The following is an 18,391-nucleotide window of genomic DNA, read 5'->3' as shown; positions in this document are numbered from 1 at the left end:
GTCTCATGTGTTGCTACTTTTCGACGGAATTCAGTCAGCAACTCCTAGAATTGTGGCTAGCATTAGTGACACTCTATCACGTTGTTTTAGGATTTGTTCCCGGCCGGTTTGGTGAGTTTTCTGTGCTCGGGGCCAGGTATGTGTATTTCATTTTATCATCTACGTCACGTAAGTCGTGAAAGGGCATTAAAGAAAAAATATTGCACCAGGCGACGGACATCCCAGGTGGCGTCCCCAACGAACACTTGATTTCCAGAACCCGTAGTGACCGTCCCCGTGATCGGCTTCTAAAAGTATTTTCGTTCTTCTATAATTAATTTGTGACTGTACTTTGCAGACACAACTTATTAAACTTATGGTTCGGCTGTATTCATAAATGTCAGCACCTGCCTTTTCTGTCACTGGAATTACTACACTGTTCTTAAATTCTGACGATGTTTCTCCGTAAGTCTTGCACATCAGGTGGAATAGTTTTTCATGGCTGGCTCTCACAAGAATCTAAAAAATATCAGAGAATGGTGTTAACTACATGGACGTTATTTCCGCTTCTACATCTTCACTTACTTCTTCTTCTCTTTCTATAATAGCGCCGAAGTATTACTCCACACATAAACGTGTACAGCTGCGGCTGGTGTTGGCATCGTGTCAGTCTTTGATGCGACAATGCATCCTCTATACTGTTCATAGTAGCTTATCCGCATACCTGTTTTCTTATTCATTATTAGACCAACTCCTGCATCACTCATATTCAATTTCCTACTTATAAACCTAGAGACACCTGACCTGAAGTCCTGCTAATTCTACCACTGTACTACACAATTCCCACTATGTTTATCTTCTATCTAGCCGTTTCGCTTTTTAAATTTTCTAGCCTACTCACTCGATTAAATGATCTAACACTCCACACTCCGACCTGTAGGATTCCAGTTTCGTTTCTGATGATGACGACATGTATTTTGTGTGCTCCCTGCCCGAAGAATCAAATGAGAGACTGTTTTACCTTCAGAATATTTTACTCAAGTGTTTTCCATCATAGGTAAGGTAAGCCATATGGTAGAGCCGCATGCCCTCAGGAAAAAAATAAAGGCTGTGGTTTACCCTTGGTTTCAGTCGTTCACAGTACCAGCACAGAAAGGCCATGTTTTCCAATGTTACAACGCCAGATCAGTCAATCAACCAGGCTGTGGCCCCTCAAGTGCCGAAAAGGCTGCTGCTCCTCTTCAGAAACCATAGATTAGTCTGGTCTTTCCACAGATACACATCCACTTTGGTTCACATTTGGTACAGCTAGCTATATCGTTGAGGCACGCAAGTCACCCTTTCCCTGAAAGATCTGCGGTTCATATTAGGGATGCCAAGTATGGAAAAGCTGATAATGTGTAATAAGTGGATTGTCAATCAAGACTCAGCTCACCACCTCTCAGATTCCTATCTTCTTTCTTTCCTAACCAAACCAAAATTTTTAAATAAAAGATTATCATTTCGTAAATCCGGAACTTCGTCCCTTCCTCATCGATGAATCAGGTCTCTCCCAAAATGACTCAAGTCTAACGTATTCCTCAGCTACTAACTTACCCCACACACCTCCACAAAACTATCCATACTACATTTGGCGATCATAATCACCACGAACCAAATAACTCGAATATACTAGTTCACTGACTCGATCAATATTGTAACAGCTGATTGCAGAGGGGAAGAAATGGAGCCTGAAATAAGTTCCAACTCAACAGTAACTGCTGGAAGACCGTCATGAGAAAGTTCACGGTCAACATATCTCATTCACGTTTCATGAGCAGCATGTCAGGTACACGTGAAGCAGTATTCCCCCTACTTTTTTTTCCAAAGACGACTTGCACAGTCTTCACTACATCGTTCTGCTGAAATATGTGATGCGGAAACGTCTGAAGGAGGGACACACACACTAGTCAGCTGCAAATGTCCTTGGTGTAACAATTGGTGTTCTGGTAACACTGAATATGTGGTGGAGGTTGCAAATCGCCTCAGATAATCACATATGGAGCTTGTTAATTCGTTCATTGGATGACATACGCTGGTGTCCAAAATTAAAGCAAAAAACGATAATTCTGCAAGGGTGCGTTGATTTTGCCACTAAACAACATAACAGGTGGTAGTGCAGTAGAAATAACGCAAAGAATACAGAACGTAGTAAACTGCATCGTTCATAACTGTAGACAAAAATGTTCTTCGTTTTCTTCCAACTTCATTGATTTGCACACTCATTCCGACAATTGGTTAATGTGCTCAGTATGGAGTATGAACACCTCTGGCACCAATACGGGCCTGACAACGGTGGGACATGCTGTGAATGATTTCATCCATCTAATGTTGAGGCAATAACGCCCATTCTTCCTACAGAGCAGCTCACAAGTCTTGAAGAGTGGGTGGTTGATGCTGACGTTATGCATCCCGTCTCCCTAGTGTATCTCAGACATGCTTTATGGGATTCAAATAGAGAGAGCGAGGAGGCCACGCCATGCTTGCAATATCTTCCGTTTCCAAAAAACCATCAACCACCCGTGCTCTACGAGGTCGAACATTATCGACCAGTACTAAGTCTCGGTCCACAGCACCTCGCAACAGTCGTGCATGAGATCTTAAGATCAGCGGTACCTGACAGCAGTTAAATCTTGCTGATTCATCTGTCAATTTCATGAAGAAATGTTCGAGTGGTCAACATAATCTCCGCCCACACCATTAGGGATCCTCCTCGCCGTCTCTTTTCGCAATGTTTGGGTCCCGAAATCGTGTTTCAAGTTCCCTCCAGATGATGATACGTCGAGAATCAGTCTCTAGACCAATTTGGGACTCATCTGTGAAAAGAACACTGGCCCACCGTTCGACCGTCCCTTTGGCATGTTGACGGTTCCACCCTAGACGTTCCCTTCTGTGAAGACAGGCCATAGGTAAACAGACAGCTGGTCTCCAACAATAAAGTCAACTCTGCTGAAGCCTTCTGTACACCGTTGGCCTCGATGCAGCACATCCAGGGGATGCTACGAGGTCAGATGCTAGTTGCAGTGTAGTACTAACTGGGTACCGTCGTGCCCTTACAGTTAAATAACGGTCCACTCTTTCTGATATAACACGTTATCGGCCCCTGTTCTGGTCTCCGGGATACAGCTACGGTCTCTATAAGTTGTCGCATCATCCGAGAAACAACAGAACGATTCACATTAAGCACGGAGTCTGTAGGCGTCTTCTTTATGTCATACTGAACCTTCTGTGACTGTGTGCACAGCGATTATGGATGTGGGACTACCCTGCAAACACTACCCCGCTTAGTAGGTGCCCCGACATAATTGTTGGCGTGCTTGTCCGTTGACCGTAATGCCATCCTCCGTGCAGAACAAGATCGTAACGACATTCGTTTTAAGTTTGCATGATTATATTGTGATTAGGATACAGGACAGGGAAATAGCAGTTTTTAGCTTTAATTTCATCACGGTACCGCCTAACACGTTCGGAAACGTCATCTAACGACGATAAGAACGCTGAAGTTACAGCCGGCCCCTTCGGCAGCAAACTTGATTTTGTGCGCTAACGGGCTATATGTGGAACGTCTCACAAAGTTGTTTGTTGTTCAGTTATCGCAAGTGATTGCCACGATCACCAGTGGAACACATGGAGTCAGCTGCTGCAATAAAAAGCTTTGTCTGCTATGAATGCTATGCTCTGTTCCTAGGTGGATGACTGTTGCGGATACGGGTTCCCATCTGCAGTTTTTCTCCTGTAACCAAAAAACACTGGAGATTTTAGAGAGTTCCGGGAGAAAAATACACTGTGGATTGGAATTCTTTGCCGGTCATCCACTGAGACAAGAGAGTATCGCTATCATAGGAGACAACCTCTTTGTATGCAACAGCTAGCTCCATCTTCTCCACTGCCGTTCGCTACAAACACTCGCGATCATTGAATAACAAACGACATTGCGAGACGTTCCCCCTACGGTTCACCGGCGTACAAAGTCACGTTTGCTGTCGAAGGGATGACGTAGTGACAGGCACCAACGCCTGTAACTTCGACGCTCTGTAGTGTCATTGGATGACGTTTGGCTGGCCGGGATGGCCGAGCGGTTCTAGGCGCTACAGTCTGGAACCACGCGACCGCTACGGTTGCAGGTTCGAATCCTGCGTCGGGCATGGATGTGTGTGATATCCTTAGGTTTGTTAGGTTTAAGTAGTTCTAAGTTCTAGGGGACTGATGACCTCAGTAGTTAAGTCCCACAATGCTCAGAGCCATTTGAACTTTTTTTTTTTTTTTTTTTTTTTGGTGACATTTGCGGACACTGGTGCCTACCCTCGATTTGTTCCTCAAGACACTCTCTACAGACCCTCGGAGTCACTCGCAACATTTCTGGGATTCCCTGCAAAAAAAAATCTCCACATTCACAAAACACTGCATGTACTAAACAAATGCGTAGATCGTACCTAGTCATCTATTGTGAGCAACAGGCATGTGCAAGATACTAACAACAAATGCCTAGGCATGATGTATCCATATGTTTAGTATATGCAGTAGTTTTAAATACGAATTTTTTTATGTATCCTTCGAAAAGTATGTGTAATCGAAATGCCTATGGCGCTTCCAGTGAATAAATGGTGTGGCTAAGACAATTTAAAATTTTGAATGCAACATGGGTGCTAAGTCTCATACTGCATGTTTGCAGATCCTTGATAAAAACAGAAATAAAAATCAAGAAATTGGATTGGACCACAGTAAATAGACTGCCTTAGGAAGATACTCGAACTGCAAAAGTAACGTGCTGTAGGACAATGGAGACTAAGGGAAACGGGATCAGACAAGCCGAGAGCAGAGCAAATGTGCCGGCTGTAACGAATGAGTTAAAATGAATGCTCACACACTGACAAGCGCGTCTAAAATAACTTGCTTACACATGAATTTATCATCTTAATTAAACGCCTTATCCAAGTTTAGTGATCAGAGCCTCAGTTTCTAACGCAGTTATTAATTTCAAGGCAATTTTCACATTGCCGGGAGAAATGAATATTCATCAATTCAGCTGGCGCTGCCTCAACTCTCCACTAATATATTGTAAACTCTTTCTCCGTCAGGAGTTGGTGGTATCACTCATCCAGAAGTGACATTATCTGTCTACGTTCGACGTGAAATTGTGGTTGAGTGTGATCAAGATAGACTGTCGTGACACACAACTTCACGGACCTGGAGAACGTAAAGTCAGACCGGAAACCCGAGGTAGCAGCAAGTGCAAGCGGAGCAGTTTCTCGTGTGAGCTTTCCATGAACTTGCGATACAGCAGTGCCTGTCTTATTAAGAAGAACGATCCTGTGTTCCACATTGTTCTTCTTAACACCACAGTCACTGCAGTATCGTATTTATCTGCCGATACCAGGCAGCGACTTTGAATTAGTATGTCCCCCCCTATACGCGAATCATGTGATGTGTGTACGAATACAGGCCTGGCCGTGAGTCGTGCACTGGTAATCAAAGCGATTAAGGTGACCTCTCGCATGAGGCGGAAAATCAGGGTTCGAGTCCCCTTTCGACACAGATTTCTATTGTCTTCGTTCCGTTATACAGACAATAGTTTTACGAATTCCCAAATGCTAATACATATCACATTTGTCATTATGGCTGCATGCATGCATATCCGAAGGCGCACTGCATACTTCTTTTTAACAACAGATCCAGTGCAGTATCATATTTCTCGGCCGATATCAAGCAGCGACGTTCAGTTAAAATGTCCTCCCCTGTACGGTAATAACATAATGTGTATACGAGTGCAAGTTGTGACACAGGAAGGACATACGGAAATTTCCGTCCGGCCGATTAAGAAAACCACTCGCGTGTCATTCCCTTCCACAGCTAATGGTTGTTCGTATTCACAACTGCGAATGCACTTTATGTCTCCTATGAGATTAATGAGTCGACAGATAATTATTCAATAAAACTGTAGTAATTATCAGTAACGTATAAAAATTATCAGGGTTTTGATTTAATGAAAACATTTGATTTGACAAATAAACGTTTATTCTGTACTCTCGAACCGAGAGAAAAAAGAAACAACTGGGATTAACGAAATGGTTCAAATGGCTCTGAGCACTATGGGACTTAATGTCTGAGGTCATCAGTCCCCTAGAACTTAGAACTACTTAAACCTAACTAACCTACGGACATCACACACATCCATGCCCGAGGCAGGATTCGAACATGCGACCGTAGCAGCAGCTCGATTACGGACTGAAGCGCCTAGAAGCGCGCGGCCACAACGGCCGGCAACTGGGATTAACAACAACCAACATTTTACACTTACTAAAGAGCATGTTTCTACCGTAGCGGTTCTTCGAAAGGCGAAGGCTGGGGCTTTTACGTATATAACAACGTCTATCACAATTTATTATATTCATGAGCAATTAAATTACGAATAGCTGGGGCGTTTGAGAGAGAGAGAAGTCCCCCATTGACTCAGAGAATGGAGTTGTTTTATAACGATACTCCATTTTGGCTTGGTCATAGGTGGAAACCTCTTACACACATACAAATGTGCTTAACACATCCACAACCTACATGAAAACATTTGATTGTGCCCATGTTTATACGAGAAGCTAGACTCTAGGAATGGTGCGTCAGTTGTATATTCCAAATTGAAGTGACAGACACGTAGACAGACTGAAAGTTCGCTTTTAAGTGCTATCCAGCAGAGCCATTAGAGACCGCAAGCTACTACCCGACTTCTCTCTTCCCTCCCAAGAAGCATACCACTTTCTTATTCGTCCTATTATTACACCCCCTGAATAAGAACGACTACAATTGACTATAAACTCAACATATTTGTTAAAGAAGACAATTAATGCCTATGGTATGGAGGACTTTGAAAGTAAATTCTAAAAATCGCAGATGACTATAAGTGAATGAACAAATTACTCACAGTATCTAAACCCTTGGAGTACTTTGTTCATGACTAGCCGACAGCCTACCTTAAGATCTATAACATCTCCAACAAAAATCCATAAGGCTTCTAAAAACTCCTAACACAGCTCCTGAAGTAATCAAAATGACTGGCGATATCACAATTTTTTTTGAGTCATCAGTCATCTGTCTGGTTTGACGCAGTCCGCCACTAATTCCTCTCCTGTGCCAACCCCTTCATCTCAGAGTAGCACCTACACCCTACGTCCTCCTCATTGCTTATCTTGTCAGTACTCCTAATTTTCTCCATTGTTCCATAGCACCACATCTCAAATTCGATTCTCTTCTCTTCCCGTTTTCCCATAGTCCATGTTTCACTACCGTAGATTATGTGCTCCAAACGTACATTTTCACAAATTTCTTCCTCAAATTAAGGCTTATGTTTAACACTAGAAGACTTTTCGTGGCTAGTAATATCCTTTCTTCCGGTGCTAATCTGCTTTTGATGTCCTCCTTGCTCCGTCCGTGAAAGGTTATTTTGCTGCCTTGGTAGCAGAACTCCTTCACTACATCTACCTCGTGATCACTAATTCTGATATTCAGTTTGTCGCTATTCTCATTTCTGCTGCTTTCCATTACTTTCGTCTCTCTTCGATTTACTCTCGGTCCATATTCTGTACTGATTACAATGTTCATTTCATTCGGCAGATCCTGTAGTTCTTCTTCACTTTTACTGAGGATAGTCATGTCATCAGCGAAGCTCTTCATTGAATTCTTTTCACCTTGAATTTTAATGCGATTGTTAGACAATTTTTCTATTTCCGTTATGGTATCGTCAGGAATAAAGCGATCAGCTTAAAACTGTTTCAGTTCAGCAAGACTTTTGATGCTGTTACTTTCTATACATTAGCTACGCAAAGGAAACAGCTGAATTTCTCTAACGGTGCGTACTGTGGTTCAATAGTTACTTCAAAAACACATGTCACCGAATCGTCCATGGGTCGGTTACGTCTGTAATGTAGCCACTTATCTCTTCATACTGCATTGATTTCTCAAGTTATGTGAAAAGAACAACACACACAACGTCTGTACCAAAACTAAATCTCCGCATTGGCGACAGCTTTGAGCTACAGGAACCCATAACTGCCCTAAAGCGAACCTACCTGTTGCCTTCTGCAAATCAACACTCGGCAAAATTTAGCGAATTTAAAAGATTGTCTTTTGAAACGTAAATGCTGCAATCGGCCTGTCATTTATGATACACAGAACAGAATTTTCGAGTTCCTAAGAATAATTATTTTAGTATCTGTCATACTAGTACTTAACATCGTTGCATTTTTGCGTAAGCAAGTTATGAAGTAAAAAAAATTCCAAAAGGAATCGGCTCTGGAGGATTTGTGGGAAATACCATCAGCTACATCATAGACCTGTAGAGCGTTGACGAATACAAGTGTACTGGTTTGTCACATTTGCCAGAGCTGGTACAAGTTCATAGGAATTCCTCAAGTCTTCGGATACTTGTTGGGAACTTTAATAATTGCGGTTCGATCGTCCAAATTTCTTGAGTCAAAACGCCACGTAGTAATTTTTTATCTCTATTGTTCTGTGTGACAATCTTCCAGCCTAAAATTAAGTTTCTCTTCTTCCTGTCATTTCATATAATAGTTTAATGTGACTGGTTTAATGTCAATCGAACTGCAGTTGGATCAAAGACCTATCCTTCGGTTAGTTGTTTTAACAAAGTTTCCATATATTAAAGAGTAATTAATTATGCTGTCAGATGGGACAGATGAAAGATCTTGTTTAAAGTGAAGACAGATCATTACGCATCTACAACATCTGAGCAAAATTGTGCCGTTCTTAAGTAACATCGCAGTATTGCCTAAGAATGTTACCTTTGGTGTTATTTACTATGATGTGAATTTCATTTGTGCAGACTCACACGGAAATAGCCAGTAATCAAGGAGACACAATCCAACAATAAATCAAAACTGATACATTGCAAGATTTGCCAACTGGATTAAGATTAGGATTTAACAAACATTATTCATCACACTGGTTCCGATACTGCCGTTAATGCGCAATGCTTGTAATTACTCAGAGAAAAATCTTGAGAGAATTTTGGGATGTATCTTTCTTATCAGAATAGTTTTTTTATTGACAGACTATTTGTTTTAGCCCCTCTTAAGGCCGGTGACAAAGGGTGTCCCTTCTCTAGAACTGCGTCTCACTTTTTAGTTTCACCAGAAGAATTCGTACGCCAACCCTCTAGAACATTTGAGATACCTCTTTTCCCCCCTCTGGGACTTCGCTTCCGCCCGCTTTTAGCTGCCTTACGCCTCCACAAACATTCCGTGTCTCCTTGCATAGCAATGGGTAAACATGGTTGCCTCACAGCTTCCTAAATTCTGCTGCTCCAGTCACTTAAAAATCACATAACAGTCAAACCAATGATGCGGTTTGCTTCAATAAAATGAAAAATTCAAATTGCAAATTTTGTAATCTATTACACAATAAGATAATTATGCTTTCTCTCAACTTAAGGAATTACGTGATATTATATTTGGAAGTGAGAGTTGGCAAGAAAATAACATATCACCAGCATATCTCAAATCGGCAAGTGAACGTATGCCGTCAAGAGGCTGCCATAGTTTAATATTTGGTCCCCAGGTTTTCTCACTGTGTATTAATAGTACGTCAAAGAGATGTCCTTAGAATAGCAGCCAACCACTAACCTGACGACGTTTTTCCTTAGCATATTTTACTGCTTCTCGCCACTACTTGTTCTGAATATCTTGTTATCACCAAATGACTGAATTTTATTTACAAGATGAGCCTTTATTAAGGTGGCCTGCACTTCTTTCATGTGTAACGAAATGTTGTATTGATAAGCATTATCACTATGGTACACAGTTTCCTATCCACAGTTCCGAAAGGCCAGGGTGAAAAGAGAGTTTTTTTTTTATTTGCTCTTATAAACCGAACGAAGCAAAAATATAGATAATTTACATCAAACTCAGAGATGAGTTCAAAGATATGAAACTAATGTCGATGTGATGCCGGTAACAACAAATTTATAATGCAATCAGTAGCAGAATCTATTTAAACACAGGGTGTAAAGGTGGTAGTGCAGATATTTTTATATATTTTACCATAAGATCTACACACATCAGTGTGTTGGTTGGTTTTTTTCTCTGTGTCAACAGTCTTCACACAAACGCGTCACAAACTTTACGACTTGGTGTTTTCCTCACTATCGTAATTGCCTCCACACGTTCATACTTCATAACCTGACCAGCCAGCCAAAGTAAAATTAACTTTAATAGCTTGTTTTACCACATGTACTTGGAGGTAACAACAAATCTAAAAATCCATTCTACTCATAATAGCTATAATTATTATTCTGCAAGTGATTTAAAGTCTAGTTTTATATTGTTCAGTACACCGTCCCCAGTCAGCAACGGAATTATCTCACATATAACCATTACAAGATCTATGTTTGACAGGTATTAGCACGAAATTAATAGCCATTTCTGGTATAATCTGTAAGAAATATATTACTCTTGCCAGTGTCGCCTCCATATCGGTAGGGCACATGCAAAAACGCAAAATGTTTACCTCAGTTCATTTTCCTTTCTTTTGAATTACGTTAGGTGTTCCACATAATCAAAAATAGTGTATCTTTAAAATACATATGAAATATATTTTTATTCAGAAATAAATCTTATACTTAATCTGTGCTACATACAGATTTTAACAGACACAGAGGGTATTTAACAATTTCTATTACTGACATGTAGAAATTGGAACTGTATTATTTGGATATAGAATCAGTTTGAAGATTGGATCACTTCTGCCTATCTTACAGGATACATTTCCTGGAAAGGGCATAGCCGCAAATTTTTCAGTGGTTTTAGCAGGTTGTGTTGTTGATAGAATGATGGTGGATGTGTTGTTTTGTATTGATTTTATTCGAAATTATGTCTTTAGGAGAAGCAATGTAACGATTGTTCCTAGCTACTGTTTTAATGATATTAGTTTCAATTGGTAAATGATGCAGTCAGGCAAGCTATTATTTTGTGCCTGTTTACATCATTCACTAAGTATCATTAGTAGCCACGGAGTTAACAAGACCCAACATGGATAAAATGACACTAATTTCTCGTAGTTTTTCTATTTTATGACATAGGATCACATGTATCCTATTCTGCATTGATCTAAAATATTCTGTTTTATGATCATCTTGATAGGAAATGTTGTTTACAATTGTATCAATAGTCGTTGACTTTATTATGCGCCAAGCTGATGTTTGTTATCTCTGTTCATAATTTTCATATTCAGAAAATTTGCATTTTTATTATTTTCATGTTCTGTGATACTACATGTAGCTAAGCTAATTTTGAAATACATCTGTTTCATTACTTGTGCCACCGAACAGAATGACTGAATCATCCACATATCTCTCTTAAAAGATAAGTCTGCCATTAAATAGATAATTTGTTGAAAAAAAATTGCTGCACTAAGTTGTTTATCTAAATTTCGGCTGATAGACCTGTCGAACTGCAACCCATTGCCAGGCCATCATACTGTTTATAAAATGTGTTACTGAAACTGAAATACCTAAGTGATATGGTGATATGGTGAGATCCAAAAATTCCATCAATTCATGTATCTCTAACGATTTCAGTCAGTTGGTAGGTATTTTCGATGATATTCCTATGTGGAATTGATTGGAAGTAGTGCATTCACTTTGCTGGTGATTTCATATGCTGGATTGCTAATGTAGTTCACAATGGGTTATGTGAAACAGTCTGGTTAGTGTACTTTTGGGTTGCACATGAAACTGTGGACGTGCAGTGTTCGTAAAAGTGCAGTCCAGTGCTTGAGTTCTTGTGTAGAAACAGTTATAATTGTTTAGCACTTTTTTTTAGCTCATATTGATATTTATGCACTGGGATCGAATCTACTTCAGCAACATTATTTCCTCTGAAAAAGCCTAAAAATTTCTTGGTATAAGCTCGTTCCGATTTTATAACTATGGTAGTATGTTTATCTGCTTCACATTTTCTGATCGCTCAAGCTGATGTCTCTTATTATTTTAACTTCTTGACTGTTATGCTGTTGGTTATGTGATAGATGTCTGTCTGTAATATTACTAGCTTTAAAGGCGACTGCATTACTTTCACTTGAGCTGATATTTGCTACGTCACATACTGCTTCTGTGTATACAATTAATTTTCTTAGTGTTTCTCTGTTTAGTGTAGGGGTAAGGTTTGTGCCCTTTGTTTAAGAGCCTCGTTTCTTCATCTTTAAAGTTAAGCTAGTTTCATTTTGATTGTTATAGAATTTATGCTGATACATATCTCTACTTCAAGGTTAGTGGTATCTTTTTTGCATATTTAGGAGTTTTAACTTTACCTACCTCTTTAGATCCTTCTTTACATAAAGTGCTCTGATTTCATTCTTAATCTACATACGCCGTTTCTCTCAAAATTTGTTTTCTAACGGACTCCAGGACTTTGTTATGAGATTCATACTGTGACTGACAGAAAATACGAAAAAAACTTAATATTAGCAGTGAAAATGGCGCCTCAATATAGCAAAGTTCCACGAAGATATTTGTAGAAATCACCATTTTTGAAGATTCTGCAGAACTGAACTTACCCTTTTCTACTACTTTATAGAAGCTTTGGACAGAAAATTTAATAGTCAAATTTAATAGCGTTTACACTCGCATGAATTTAATAGTCAAATTTAATAGCGTTTACACTCGCATGTGTTGTCTGAGTATCACGCAACGACCTACATGACAAAGCAACTGTTTGCTAAGGATTGTCAGTCAACAAACCATATATTGTCCCGCGTAATTTTCTTTTGTGATCAGCCACTGTCTCAGTATAATATTAGTGAGAGTATTTGTAGAAAGTTGATGGAACATCATTATTAAGAAGTTAAGTGATTCAGAATATTCTAAAACGCTAGAGGGGGTGAAAAATTGAATAAAAAGTAGGAGTCGTCAAAGGCAAAAGAGTAAGAAGTGTACGACTTTTCCCTAAAATGAAGATGTGAATTTAGACTGTAACCTTATTGAAATAACAAAAGAAACAACATGGAAAGTAGTATGTTTGCATTTCACCGCTCTTATTCATTTGAGGGGCACCCCGTAAATTAATGACAAAAATTGAATAGGATAATTTCTTACTATGATACACGAAAGTGAACTTTGACTAACAGACACAAAGGGAAAGAAGACAATAAATGTAAACAAATATCTGGGTCAGTCTCATACCATGTAAGAGACGAAGAAGACTATTGCATGCGCCTTAGCATCCAGAAAATTGATATGTCAGATTTTATTAATAACGTAAAAAAAATTTAGTCGAATGAAAATAACTGTCTGAACAGATTACATTTATTTCGTATGTACTTTTCCAGGACTTTCCGGAGACAGGCATAGCGCCAAAAGATATAAGGTGGAGTGTGTACTGCCTAAGCAGAATCGAGGTAAACGAGCAAGCAAGCTCCAGGAAAGGGATGAAGAGTAGATGCATTTCATTAAGAAGGATATACTTAAGTATGAAGCCAGATCTTCTCATTACTGTAGAAATAAAGTTAAACGCTCATATCTCCTGCAAGGGTTAAATCTTGTAAAAATTCATGAAAGGTGAAATGCTTCTCTAATTAAAAAAGGGTTGTCGGATTATCTTTCAACGCATAAAACGGTGTTCTGGAAATGTTTCAACCTGAGCCTTGGAAATCCTCAAACTGATAGTTGCTACACTTGTACTCAATTTGCTGTACAGTTAAAATCAACTCAAAATTTGGAACTAAATATTAATATAGGAAGAAATTATAGGTCTCATGAAGTAATGGCAGTAAGGTCTTTCATAACTTTAAACGACAATGAAAACAATAATGTTACAATTTCTTTTGACTGTCAGCAAAATCAACCATCACCCAAACTGTCTATAGGAGAAGTATATTTCTTCACACAGATTTGGTTGTATGACTACACGTTTTTAAAATAGAAAAGTAAGCACCTGAAGTAGTTAGTTCCATATGGCTTGAGACTGATTCAGGATAGGCGCAAAAAAAAAAAAAAAATCTGATGTGAGACTATTTAAATTCTTTACAGCAAGATCCAATCAAAGAAAGTGCAGAAAATCTTACTCTCAGATTATTTTCTGCTTCTCGTGTCTCTCAAAACAAGGACTCCACAATGATGGCAATACTTACGAACTACATTGAAACCTCAGACGTATTAAAGGAACTAAGAATTATTTCCCAATACATGGCTATGCCTATTTGCCTCCTGAAAGGTTTTCGGCCTTATTGAAAAAGAACTAAAAAAATTACTCTGGCCTCAGAATATTATGACATTTACACATAGTAAAGCTGTTAAATCAGTCTCCAGAAGTGTAATGACTCAGGCAGGATTACTACATTGTGGAAGAAGACTTAAGGCCAAGGCACAATTCCTTTTTCAAAATACTCACTTCGCTTCACCAATAGCAGTTGAGGTGCTGAAATCTGAAAGATAAGTAATTCAGTAATGCTTGAAGAACCTCAGCTTCCATCAGAGAATCACTTAAGTAAAAATAAATGTAATGGCGTGAAGAAATTTATGTCATACTCTGAAAATGATTAAGAAAAAGACAAAGAATTCTAGCCCATAATACTACAAGGGAAAGATAATGATACTGAAGACAAAATCCTGGATTATAAAGAATCTTTACATTAAAGAGGACTGTGTTTCATTATTGTTTAAGATTTTACATAGCGTTACTTCTAAACATAGTTTCAGAACATGTACTACTGCTTTAGTTGTCATTTAAACGTGTCAGTATAGGTTTCATAGTAATTTTATGATGTGAGAAAGAGATTTTGTTACTGTGGAAACGTTTGTTCATTTGCTAACTCAAAAGAAAAATATAAATTTACTAATACATTGCTACCTTCTTTGTCTGATATTGTCCACAAAATATAATATACTTAAGAGCCCACTGAATTTAGATGCTTACAAAGTGTATTTATAACACCTAACTTAATGAAATATGGAAGAAGCATGCATTAAAAAGTGTATATGATGAGCGTTGTAAACATTTCTAATTTGTAACTTTTTTCACACTAATGGCTGTTAGACATGAACTTTATTTTTTCACCAGTTCCTATCTACCTAGAGGACCAGTATCATTTTTCTTGAAATTTTTTAATCAACAAAACAGAGTATAAATAAATGGCATTTGTTGAGTTTTATTAATACAGTAGTCACATATTCCCTCGTTTTACTAGAAATGATTTTCCTGTGTCAGTAATTTTGCTATGGCAGTATTAGAACTAACATTTACTTAAATACAAATTGGTACAGCTTTCGTCGTAAAACATGCTTTATTAAATTGATGTTTATGGTCATTTTCATTAACCTATTTTTACTTTTGTCAACTGCAAGAATGTGCCCAAGCATAAACCAGTCGAAAGTAATGATATTTCATCTGTGCTACGTTGTTGCAACAACCACTTTTACTCGTATGCTGATGACATCCAGTTGTGTCTAATGGAAAACCTAAGAACATTATGCTGCCTTATCTGGTATTGTAGGAATGAGGATCTGGTCTTACACTAAACCTTAATAAATCAGAGGGCATCTTCATAGGGTACCGAAATTTGATCTGCTGACCTTTTAGTGAAACAGTTTCTTTTATACCTTTTGCTAGTATCAGATTTCCCTACTAAAAAGCTGTAACATTTTGCATGAGCATTTACCCTCGGTAAAGCCGACTGTCACACCTTACAGGAAACCTCTCTCTAGCCTAAATGCAAAAAGAATTTAGAGAAATGCTTGCACTCAGAACAAACATAAACCAGTCTAGTATTTCGTCCTGCCGCATCTTTACTAATGTTATAGTTGAACACGACACAAATAGTTGGCATTCCAGGTGACCCGAGATAGCCATTAACGCATGTGCCAGCTATACATGTGGCATTCGACTGTTCGATCACCTCAGTTCTTCCGTGCTCAGTGTGGATGCAACCAGATAGGCGTCGTGGTTTCCATACGTTCTGTTTACTTCATCACGCTGTTAGTGACTGATGTTTCAAGCACCTCTGCTCGCATATCGAATACCTATCGTCATTCCGTAACCGGAATACAAGATTTGATGCGTCCAGAATCATGGCAATACCTGTTAATAAAACAGAATATGTGATCGTTCCCTTCTCCATTTCAGTGGTACGAATCTACAGCAAGCTACACAGTAACCCCCTCTTATCCAGAACCGCTTTCCGTTCTGTAGAGGATTAAAGCTTTTTCCGTCAGCATTGGTGTAGCCTGCCTCTTGCCACAATTTTCCAGCTGTCTTCCTTCTGTCGAACAGCGTACCAGCATTTCTGCTACTTCGGCAGAAATATCCTAATTTTTTATACATTTCTGTCTGTTTCCTTTGCCTCATCTACCCTGCCAATATTACGTTATTATTCTAGATTACCTCCAGTCAATTTCTTCTCCAGACTAATTTTCTTCTGTACGTGTCATACATTTCTGTTATATGTCATTCCTCACATTCTAGAAAAACGTAATGACGAAATTACTTAACAAAGTGTTGATTAGATTGACTTTTCTGAAATGTAATATGTTAATCGGTTGGTAGGACATGTTCTGAGGCATCGAGGGATCACCAATTTAGTATTGGAGGGCAGCGTGGAGGGTAAAAATCGTAGAGGGAGACCAAGAGATGAATACACTAAGCAGATTCAGAAGGATGTAGGTTGCAGTAGGTACTGGGAGATGAAAAAGCTTGCACAGGATAGAGTAGCATGAAGAGCTGCATCAAACCAGTCTCAGGACTGAAGACCACAACAACAACAACAATATCTTAATTACTATATTGTAATTATTATTCTAATTCTCATTGTTATTATCATCGTCGTCGACCAAGGGATCATTAACTTATGAGTAACCATTATATACTGCTCTTATACTACACATCGTATAATGTTGAATTAATAAGGACGTCTAGTTAGACGTGAGGACGGCTGTCATTAACTGTTACTGAATAGCCTCTGCTTTCCACCACTCCCTAAATACCTTGGAAACTACAGCTAGTCGGAAACTTTTATGCAATCTGGCACAATTTTCTTTTCGTCTTTTGATTTCAGTCCTACCATCAAATTTTCTGTGTCGTCTCCGTTAGTTGTTTAAGTTTATATGCACTAAAAGCAAACGGTGTAACGTCGTAGCAAAATGAAGTTGCTTCTGGTACGCTCCGTTAACACGTACTCCAGCTTTTCCATTTATCATGCAAGAAACAACTGTTCTTGAACTGTCAGTCCATAGGATCTAAAGGGAAGCGGTAATGAAGGTGGATGAGCACTGGCTTATTAGGAAGTTGAGAACATATTTTATTTGTATGGGTAATTTTAAAGCAGAACTTTGTAAAGCATTAAAACATAACCGTTTTTTCGCGTAAAGTTGAGTGATTCCATATAATCACAAGAATTTTATTTCATATCACATACGTCAAGTACGAGTGATATTCGACAAAAGAATATTTTTAACTGATACCGGCTTAAAATGCGGATTTCGCCATATGAGTCCCGAAATGTAATTAAATTGTACGTATAAATGTATGTGGAACGACGTTACCAAGAATTTTATCACCGTCGCTGTCTGAGAGTAAAGCTGCAGTGACATTTCTGTATAGATAACTGATACTTCCTTCAACATAATTCATGTTGGGCTATATATAAAGGTCCGCAACCAACTAACAGTTATTTTGTGTGTTTTAATTTGTTAAACTCACATTTCACTTTGTCTCTCAGTCTTCCTTCCACTGCCAGGTACCATAATCATAATGGGTGGGGTATACATACCACTTCACGGCGTCAACTCTCCACATTTCGCCAGTGTATCTTAGCATGAAACAGTATATGTGTGTACCATTTACAGTATGTGCGTATAGCGCCTTACTCTTGTGTTTTTGCAGTGTGACAGTTTTGTAAATAGAAATAAATACTCATTCAGGTAACCACTTACCTCATTCAATCCAGCATCAGTCCCCTTGCAGTTTCTTGTGGCGTTTTTTATACGAACGTGTGGATGTTACTTATTATTAAAACAAACCTATTATCATAGAATGCAATATTTCAGGAAACCAGGTGATCAAACAATGGTAACTGTATGTCACAGTAGTTCCTCTGGGGATCTCGGATCACAGCGCTGCACAACATTCTCGTTTACCCATCTTATATCGATTATGTTTAGTGTTCGATACCCCGAAACTTTATTTAATTTCATTCTAATATCGATCACCAAATAATGGATTATTTCTGACAGTGGTTATTTACTTCACACTGAAAAAATAGCAACTGAAGCTATGAAATTAATTCATTTTTTCACAGTGCTATAACTACATTTAAAGATCGTTTACAGTATTGGAACCTACTAGATAGCAACATCAGAGAAGTAAGGAAGAAAAGCTTG

Source organism: Schistocerca serialis, chromosome 6, assembly GCF_023864345.2.
Source record: "Schistocerca serialis cubense isolate TAMUIC-IGC-003099 chromosome 6, iqSchSeri2.2, whole genome shotgun sequence".
NCBI lineage: Eukaryota > Metazoa > Arthropoda > Insecta > Orthoptera > Acrididae > Schistocerca > Schistocerca serialis.
The sequence above is the reverse complement of the archived record's forward strand: the minus strand, read 5'-3'. Positions refer to the sequence as shown.